This window comes from Eriocheir sinensis, chromosome 59 (genome assembly GCF_024679095.1).
Source record: "Eriocheir sinensis breed Jianghai 21 chromosome 59, ASM2467909v1, whole genome shotgun sequence".
In the NCBI taxonomy this organism is placed as follows: Eukaryota; Metazoa; Arthropoda; class Malacostraca; order Decapoda; family Varunidae; genus Eriocheir; species Eriocheir sinensis.
In genome coordinates this window covers 5,549,924-5,559,474 of record NC_066567.1, presented here as the reverse complement: position 1 = coordinate 5,559,474, position 9,551 = coordinate 5,549,924, and the positions used below count along the sequence as shown (strand labels likewise).

General features: G+C 44.0%; 1 protein-coding gene across 1 annotated transcript in view; it reads left to right on the top strand.

Moving 5' to 3' along the window:
- Nucleotides 1-9,551, top strand: part of LOC126985430 (innexin inx2-like) — a 101,820-nt gene that overhangs the window by 26,353 nt on the left and 65,916 nt on the right. The window lies entirely within an intron of this gene.

Sequence of the window (9,551 nt, the reverse complement as noted above, 5' to 3'; positions counted from 1 at the left end):
CGCTGGCGTGTGCGGTAGCCAAACACACACTCACGTACGCACACACAAAGCAGCAGGTGTGTGTGTGTGTGTGTGTGTGTGTGTGTGTGTGTGTGTGTGTGTGTGTGTGTGTGTGTGTGTGTGTGCCGCCTACCCGCCCTTCTTCGTTCAGTTGTAGTTCTTCGTCCTCCTCCTACGCCGGCGCCTCCTCCTCCTCCTCCTTCGCCCGCCTCACCTGCATTTACCTGTCAGTCACCTGCCCCGCCGCACGCCTCACGCCTCAGGTAAACGCTAATCACCTGACACGTTACCTGGCTGCTACCTGTCCTGTACGCCTTGTCCTCACCTGTCCAATTACGTCATACTGTATCTTAATATCTTAGTTTTTTTTAGTTTTTTTATTTACGTTATTTTTATATAATCATTTCTTATTCTCAGACACGCAAGATGATCCATGATTCCTTCCCTCTGGTTGCCTGTCACTCCCTCACTCACTCACTCAGACAATCACTCAATCAATCAATCAATCAGTCAATTCTTCCCTCCCTGTCTCCCTCACTCACTTCTTCGCTTTCTCCCTCCCTCCCTCCCTTCCTCTCTCACTCACTCACTCACTCACTCACTCACTCACTCACTCACTCACTCACTCAGACAATCAATCAATCAATCAATCAATCAATCAATCAGTCAATTCTTCCCTCCCTGCCTCCCTCACTCACTTCTTCGCTTTCTTCCTTCCTCCCTCCCTTTCTCTCTCACTCATTCACTCACTCACTCACTCACTCAGACAATCAATCAATCAATCAAATCTTCCCTCCCTGCCTCCCTAACTCACTCACATCTTCGTTTTCTCCCTCCCTCCCTTCCTCTCTCACTCACTCTCTCACTCACTCACTCACTCACTCACTCACTCACTCAACCAATCAGTTAATCGGTTATATAATTAAATTTGTTGACTTTTCGTGCAATAACCCGTTCCTTTTCTTCTTAGAATGGGCGTATCACTTTATTATTCTCTCTCTCTCTCTCTCTCTCTCTCTCTCTCTCTCTCTCTCTCTTTTTTTTTTTTTTTTTTTCTCTTTTTTCTTCTTTTTCTTCTTTTTTTCTTTTTCTTTTTTTTTTTTCTTTTTCTTCTTTTTCTTTTTCTTTTTCTTCTTTTTCTTTTTCTTCTTTTCTTTTTCTTCTTTTTCTTCTTCTTTTTTTTTCTTCTTCTTCTTCTTCTTCTTCCGGCTTCATCAATCATTTCACATTTTTTTTTTTGGTGATATGAAAGTTTTGGCAGATATCAGCGTCTGGTAATTTTTTTTTCTCGTTTAAGTTTACAGTTATTGATTTAATATGTTTTCCATTTATTTTTCACGCCATTTTTTTCTTCATTAAGGGAAATATGGCTGTGATTACTTATATTATTTCTTACATACCAATAACTTCCCATCTATTTATATTATTTTCAGTCTATCCAACTATGAACGCATATAATTATGTATCTATTTATCTTTCTATTTATTTATCTATCGCTCTATCTATCTATCTAAGTTTTCCAGGAGACGCGGTGCCTAACGTGTCTTTTTACCTTCTATTAATTAATTTGTCTCGTTAAATACCTGGCTCCCTCCCTCTTCTTGTTACTCTCCTCTCTCATTGTTAGGATACAAAGATTCTACACCAAAAATATCACAGAATCTACCAGGCTTACACTTCCATACTGATTAATATGATAGAGGAGGAGGAGGAGGAGGAGGAGGAGGAGGAGGAGGAGAAAAGGAAGAAGGGAAGGAAATCACGTTCTCTCAGGAATTCAGTAAACGAGCTCTGAGAATCGGTCCGTCCAATTCTCTTAAGTGAATTTTAATGACTTTAAAACTTGACGTGACGGAATGACGAGCGGAGAAAAGGTAAAAAGTAATAACCGGGCAACACTGAAAAACTAAGAAAGATATAAATAAGAAATAAAACGAAACAGGTTATGGATAAAAAAAAAACTCCCAGGTAAGAGTTGAAAGAGAGAACAGGTGAAGACAAAAAAATACAATGTTAAAGATATAAGGAAGAAAGGGAAACGAATCTACTTGTAATAAAGTATCTAATAAAACAGCAAAGAAGTAATATCAGTGTGCACATGAATGCAAAGTCAGTCATTAGTATGAGAATGTCTGAAATAAAACGAGAATATAAAAATATTACTACGAAAATTATATTGAAAAAACTTAACAGCCTAACCTAAACAAACAATCTACCATAACCCAACCTCGCATTCTAACCTAACAACCTAATATAGCCAAAAGTAATCTAACCTAATCATCTGGGCACTCAAATCTTTTTGCTTTAGCAGGCGCAGCGACTATTGTTTTGTTGTTGTTGTTGTTGTTGTTTTCTCTGTTTACTGCTCACCTCCGTGGTTAAGTGGTTAGCGTGCCTAGATACGAATCCGAGGGACAGGGTTCGAATCCCGGCCCGGGCAGTTGGCGTGCAGCTCACCGAGCTGTTCATCCTCCCTTTCGGGCTGATCGACAATCAGGAACACCTAGGGAAAGTAAATTGTGGTAATTCAGATGTCACACTGGCCCTGTGTCCCGGTGGTATGGGTTCCTCCAACCACAGGCTCAAGGACCAGTGCGACGGAGATGAGCATATGCCCAAAACTTTTATACCTTACCTTTTGTTTATTGTCCTTGAGCTCTATCCCTTACTAAAAAGAATAACAACCTAACATGTCTTAACGCATTCTAACATAATAACCTAACAAAACTCTAACGTAAACTAATCATACCTAAAAACAAGAAAAAAACAAGTACAGGTAAAGACAATCTGTGATCAATTAACGTGTGCATGGGCGAGCGTTCAGGTGACAGGTGAGCGGGCCGGCCAGGTAACGTCTCAGGTGACCGCAGCCTCGTTCACAGGTAAACAGCCACACACTCTCTCGCTCCAATGCTCAAATTATTCTCTCTCTCTCTCTCTCTCTCTCTCTCTCTCTCTCTCTCTCTCTCTCTCTCTCTCTCTCTCTCTCTCTCTCTCTCTCTCTCTCTCGGACGTCTTATATTTTCTCAACAGTTTGCTCATTTACATAACTACTTTCAACCTCTTGTTTGTTCGTTTGTTTGTTTTCCGGTCTTTCGGCGCCGATTTCTGTTTGTCTGTAGACCAAGAGAGTTACGGCAACGTGGACGGAGGGTGAAAGGCGTTACTTCTATCTTTACCTAGCTATCAGTCTATCTATATATATCTATGTATCTATCTTTCTCTTTCTTATCATATTTTTACAGGAGCAGAGACATCGGACTTTATTTATTTATTTATTTATTTATTTATTTTTTTTTTTCCCTTGAGCTGCCTCATTTACTGTAACAAAATCTATCAACCTATCCATCTGTTTCTCTACTCTTCTGTCTAACTAACAATCTATCTATATGTCTATTTGTCTGTTTATCAATCAATCTATCTCTCTTTCTGTCTCTATATTCGTCCATCATGCTGTCTACCATTTTCAGTAACTATTTTTCTAACTATCCTCCTATATGTCTGTCTGTCTATCTCCTTAATGATGTAAGTTACCTGCCTGCCTACTAACTAATTCATCCATCAATATTAACTTTTTAAACTCCATTGGAAAACCATTAAAAGGTCATTAAAACAACTCACTTCATTAATTTATTCATCTCTCTCTCTCTCTCTCTCTCTCTCTCTCTCTCTCTGTATATTTCTATCTATGTGTATTTATCTGTTTATCTATCACACTATCTATATATCTCCTTATCTGACTACTTATCTCTCTCTCTCTCTCTCTCTCTCTCTCTCTCTATCTATCTATCTATCTATCTATCTTCTCGCTCTCCTTTACCTGGTTGGTCGAGAAAGTGTTGCAGTAATTCGTTGTTTGGCGGAAGTCAGGTGTGAATTAATGACGCCCCCCATGCTAATTACCTTACCTGAGATCTCACCTGGACGCATAAATTAAGGGAATGTCGCGGGCGTGTATTCATGTATTCACGGAGACGCGCGGAAACAAGAGTGTATTTATGCAGTTTTTCTTTTTTGTTTGTGTTTGTTTGTTTATGCGGTATCTTGATTTGTGTGGAAAACGGAAGGGATGATAAGGTGATGCATACATATGTTTTGACGTTCATACATACATACATACATACATACATACATTCATACAGGAAGCGTACACGTCATCAACAATCATATCATTTTCACAATTCTTAGAACAAATTTGCCGAGTCATTTACCTCTCCATCCATCCGTCAAACACACACACACACACACACACACACACACACACACATACACACACACACACACACAAACAAATATCACAGTTGACCTGGATTTCAAAACACACACACACACACACACACACACACACACACACACACACACACACACACACACACACACACACACACACACACACATCTCGCTTTCTAATCATAAATATTTACGACCATCCTTAAAATACTTTGACGCAAAACAAAAACAAAAAAAATCACAGCAATGAAAGGTTGTAAGAAAAATAGTTTAATTAATACCTTTCAGTCCGTAAATATTCTGCTTAAGTAACATAATAATTACCCTCATCACGGTTAATTACCTCTCTGATTGACAATATGTGTGTGTGTGTGTGTGTTTGTGTGTGTGTGTGTGTGTGTGTGTACAGATGTGGATGCATGCAACACGTGTGACAACCCCCTCCCCCCCTTTTTTTCCCTCCCTCCATCACCCTCCTATCCCCTCCATCCTCTCCCCCTACTAACCCCTCCCTCCTCCTCCCCCTTCATTTCCCTTCTCTCCTCATTTTCCCTCCATTTCCCTCTCCCCTCTTTTCCTTCTCGTCAATCCCCCTCTCGCTTCTCTCTCCCATCCCTCCCTTCATTCCCCTCTTCCTCAATCTCCTATACTCCTGCTCCCCTCTTCTCTCTACCTGCCCCCTCCCTCCCCCCCTTCCCCATCATTCACCTGTTAATTACTTTCCCCATTATTATTACCTTGCACACCTGAGTCTCGCCTTTCTTCCGATATAATTACATAATGACTATAATTCGCCTCAGCCAGTGTCGCCTGTTAACCATAAATCTCTTCAGTGTGGCATTTCCGTTTGAAGTGTGTCTGGAATGTCGCGAAACTGCGGGTGAGATAAGGTGGAAATATGCGTAAAATTTGTTATTCTCTCTCTATAGGTGCGGTTTTTTTTTTTTTTTTTTTTAGTTCATTGTTTAATTTTTGGATTTTTTGTTCATTGATTTTTTTGGATTTTTTGTCCGTTGTTTTTTCGATTTTTTTATTTATTTATTTATTTTTTTTTTCGATTTTTTGTTCGTTGTTTGTTTTTTTGGATTTTTTGTTCATTGTTTTTTTTGTATTTTTTGTTCATTGTTTTTTTGGATTTTGTTATATATCTCTCTACCTATCTATCTATCTATCTATCTATCGAACTATCTATTTATCTATCTTCGTATCTGACTTTATTTCTCTCTCTAACCATGTTATCTCTCTTTTTATTCTATTTTCTGTTCGACTTCATTTTTCTCTTTTTCTCCTTGTATTTGTCTAGCTTAACTATCCTCTCCTTATCTTATTTTTTTTATTTACTCTCTTTTGCTTACTTTCTATTTGTCTTATTTATTCTCTCTCTTTTTTTTCTCTCTGCTTGCTTGGCTATATTATTCTTTCCATTTATTTTTATTCTTACTCTCTCCTTGATTGAATTACTCTCTATCTCTCTTACTTTCTGTTTAACTTATTTATTTTCCTTCATTTATTCCGACTATTATCTTTTCCTCTTAGTATCAATTTAACTTCATTACTCTCTCTCTCTCTCTCTCTCTCTCTCTCTCTCTCTCTCTCTCTCTCTCTCTCTCTCTCTCTCTCTCTTACTTTCTGCTTGATTTCTTTGTTATCTTTTTCTCTTACTCTCTGCTTGTGTTATTTATTCTCTCTTTCTCCTATTCCCTGTTTGACTTTTCTCCTTCTTTCCTTCTTTTATCGTGGGATCAAAACTGCATAATCTACGTGTCGGGTGTTGTCTGTAGGAAAGGAAGGGAGGCGGGAGGGAGAATGGCGGGAGGAAGGGTGGTGAAGTAGGAAGAAAAAAGATGAAGTGGTTTTGTCACTCCTGAATGTTCTCTCTGTCTCCTCTTCCTCTTCCTCTTCCTCTGTCTCATTTTATTTTCTCTCAACTATCACATTTACTTCTACTACTACTACTACTGCTACTACTGCTACTACTACTACTACTACTACTACTTTTATATCAGTGACCCTAACCTTAATTACAGCATCTCCTTAAAGTAGCAACAACAACAACAACAACAACAACAACAACAACAACAACAACAACAACAACGTCAACAAATGCGATGACGACAACAAAAACACCGTCACCATAAACAAAACAAAAACAAAAAAACAAAAGAAAAACGAAACGAAGGTGAAAAGAAAACTATAAAACACCGCCACTGGGTACAGATAAATAATAATAATAATAATAATAATAATAATAATAATAATAATAGATAATGAAACAGGGCAGATATCCAGTTTCACAAAGTTTCTCAAGGGGTTCAGTTTCCTTCTCTTATAATCCTGTTAGTTACCTCCTCCTCCTCCTCCTCTCTCTCCCTTTCTTCCTCCACTCCTCCTCACCTCTTCCCCTCTTCCCATCCCCCCCGTCGCCCCTTAAGAGAGACTAAGTTATGATCGGTTTTGTCTAAGGTCTGGCTGCTCATTATTATCATTATCATCATTATTCGTGTTATTGTTTTTGTTGCTATTGTTACGGTTTCCTATTTCGGTGGAGGAAGCCGGTGGTGATTTTGTGCAATTATGTAATCTCTCTCTCTCTCTCTCTCTCTCTCTCTCTCTCTCTCTCTCTCTCTCTCTCTCTCGAGCTCCCCCTCCTGTCTGAGTGCACGCATCGCAATATTTCGACGTTGTTTAATGGCCAATGAGGGTACACACACACACACACACACACACACACACACACACACACACACAGGTAAGTCCAGGTAAGCCTTATATGTTCCTCATGCCCCTCGCTACCTACCTGACGGAGAACTACAGGTACAACCCCCCCTCACCTTCCCTCTCCCTCCCTCCCTCCTGCCATATAAGAGAGCCTTCACCTTCTCTGCGTGGGGACCTGCTGGCGCCGTACCTGGAGAGGCGTTGATTAAAAGGTGTCCAGGTAAATGTGGTCTCTTCACCTGGCTTTGGGTTACCTGGTGATGAGTCAGTCCCCGTTTTCCTTATCTTTACCTGAGTGTTCCTTTCCCTCACTCTGACTTTCTCTCGCACTCTGACAACACGCTCACCTTTACCTGCAGATCTTTACCCTTTCGCGCTAATGGATAGACTGACAGGTAATTACTAATGAAGGAAATGATAGTAGTAAGTCGTTATTTATTATTATTATTATTATTATTATTATTATTATTATTATTATTATTATTATTATTATTATTATTATTTGTTTTTTTTTATTATGGACTGGACGGTGAGAACATGATGACCTGTAATTCTTTCTCTCCCACGAATCAACTCAACTCCCCTTCTCCCTCCCCCCTCGCCCCCCCTGCTCCGCCCCCCACACCTGCCCCACCTGAAATACTCCAAAGACCTGTCCTGTTCGGGTGGGGGATGGTATACGAACAGGGGGGGGGGGCAGGAGGGGGTTGGTGGGGGGGCCTAGTCGTATCACTTGGAACCCTGGACTCAAATTTCGGTAACACAAGCCCTCCCTCGCCCCGCCCTCCCCGGCACCTGCTGCAGGCCCCGACGCGGCTGGCACGCTCGGGACCGACAAACAAACCCGTCTGAAGGGTTTCGAAGAGTCACGCCGCACAGACACTCAAGAGTCTAGACAGAGATTTCAGGAGTGGACTATCGGCGAAGGTGAGGCCTGAGGCTGAACCTGCAAGGCTATCAGGCGCGGCCCCTCGGCGAAGGGCTTATCGGATTTTTTTTTTCTATCTTTTTATTTACAGAAGGTTTCAAGTAAAGAAATTGGGAGTTCCCTGACAACCATGGCGCACCGGCAGGCGTGTGAGTGAATCAGTAAAGCTGAATTCACAAAACGACACCAAACAATATTGCAAGATTATTTTAACCCGAAACAAACCATGACACCAAAATGAAAGTCTATAGGCCTGAGTAGGTTAGGATGTACTGGCCATTTTTTTTTTATTAATATTCGTTTGAAATGTGGCATACAAACGATTTCTGACCATAACCTTCCTTGACTTTATTTTGCATCCCACAGAAACTGCGAACAGGCAAAGCAATAGAACAAAACCTGAGACTGTGAGCTGTGGCCATAGGGTGACCCACGGGTGTTTGCATGGATGGAGGGTGTGGGTGGCGGGGAAGGTTTGTTGTAATGGGGAGGGGAGGGGAGGGGAGGGGGCAGAGAGGAGGGAGGGGAGGGGAGGGGAAAGAGAGGAGGGAGGGGAGGGAAGGGAGGAAAAGTTGAGTCGTCCGTCCCCGCCTCCCCATATTTGCAGCGTTGGTAACAAAGCAATTGTTCCCGAGATTCTACCTCCTACCCCCCCCCCGTGCCCTGTGCCCCTCGAAAACAATGCACGTGCCCCATCCTGCGCCCCGCACGTGACGTCACACAGCGATAAGCGGCTCCTGTTCCCTTCTGAGGCCCTGGAAATCTACCCCCCCCCCCGCAACACCCCTCCTGCCCCGGGCCCCGCTAGTATGACCAGCCCTACACACCCGCCGGGGATCAGGTGACGGCGGGGCGAGGCGGAGGATCGCCGCTGGGACTCGGACGGTCCAGCGGAAAGACTACCTTCTCCTCCTCCTCCTCCTCCTCCTCCTCCCCATGCCGCCCCCAACGCCCCCGTCGGCAAGGGTGGCGGCACGGCGGGAGGCGCGGCCCCTCACTCGCAGGTAATTGCACGGCGCCGCTCTGCAGGTGACGCTGGTGACCCATTCTCGCCCCGTCCCACACCTGTCCCAAACCTGTCCCACACCTGCCGCCGGACGCCTGCCTGTCTCTTTTTTACCGCTCCCCTCCCCCCTGTCCTGCACTCCCCCAACCACGCTACGCCCACTTCCCCGAGGCAAAAAACAAGGCGTACGATATGAAGAGGTTATCGTGACATCACGCCTCCGAGCCCGCGGTGCCGCCGGCAATGCTGGCTGGGTATGAGTGGGGGTGGGGGGGCGCCCTCACCACCCACCACTGCTACCTTATTGACTCCCCCCTCCATCCCCCCACTAGTCATCGGGCCGCCAGTAGCCTTCAGCCTCCCATCAGGGCGGCACCACCCTCCCTCGCCCTCCCCTCAGCAGCAATCAGTGCTCTGAGGGCCACGTCCGGTGAGCAGCGCACCGCCCCCACCACCACCACCACCCTCGCCCTCTGCTCAGCACAAGTCAGCCTCCTCTCAGCACCCTTTCCTCCCCCCTCCCTCCCTCCCCCTACTCCTCTGGCCCTCCGCCCCGCCCCGCCGCCTCACGTTTCAGCTCAGGTGAGTGTGGGTCCTGCGGGGCAGCTCCGGGGCAGGGGTGGTGCCGGGGCTGGGCGGGGCAGCAGGGACGGCCGCCGTGCTGTGGCC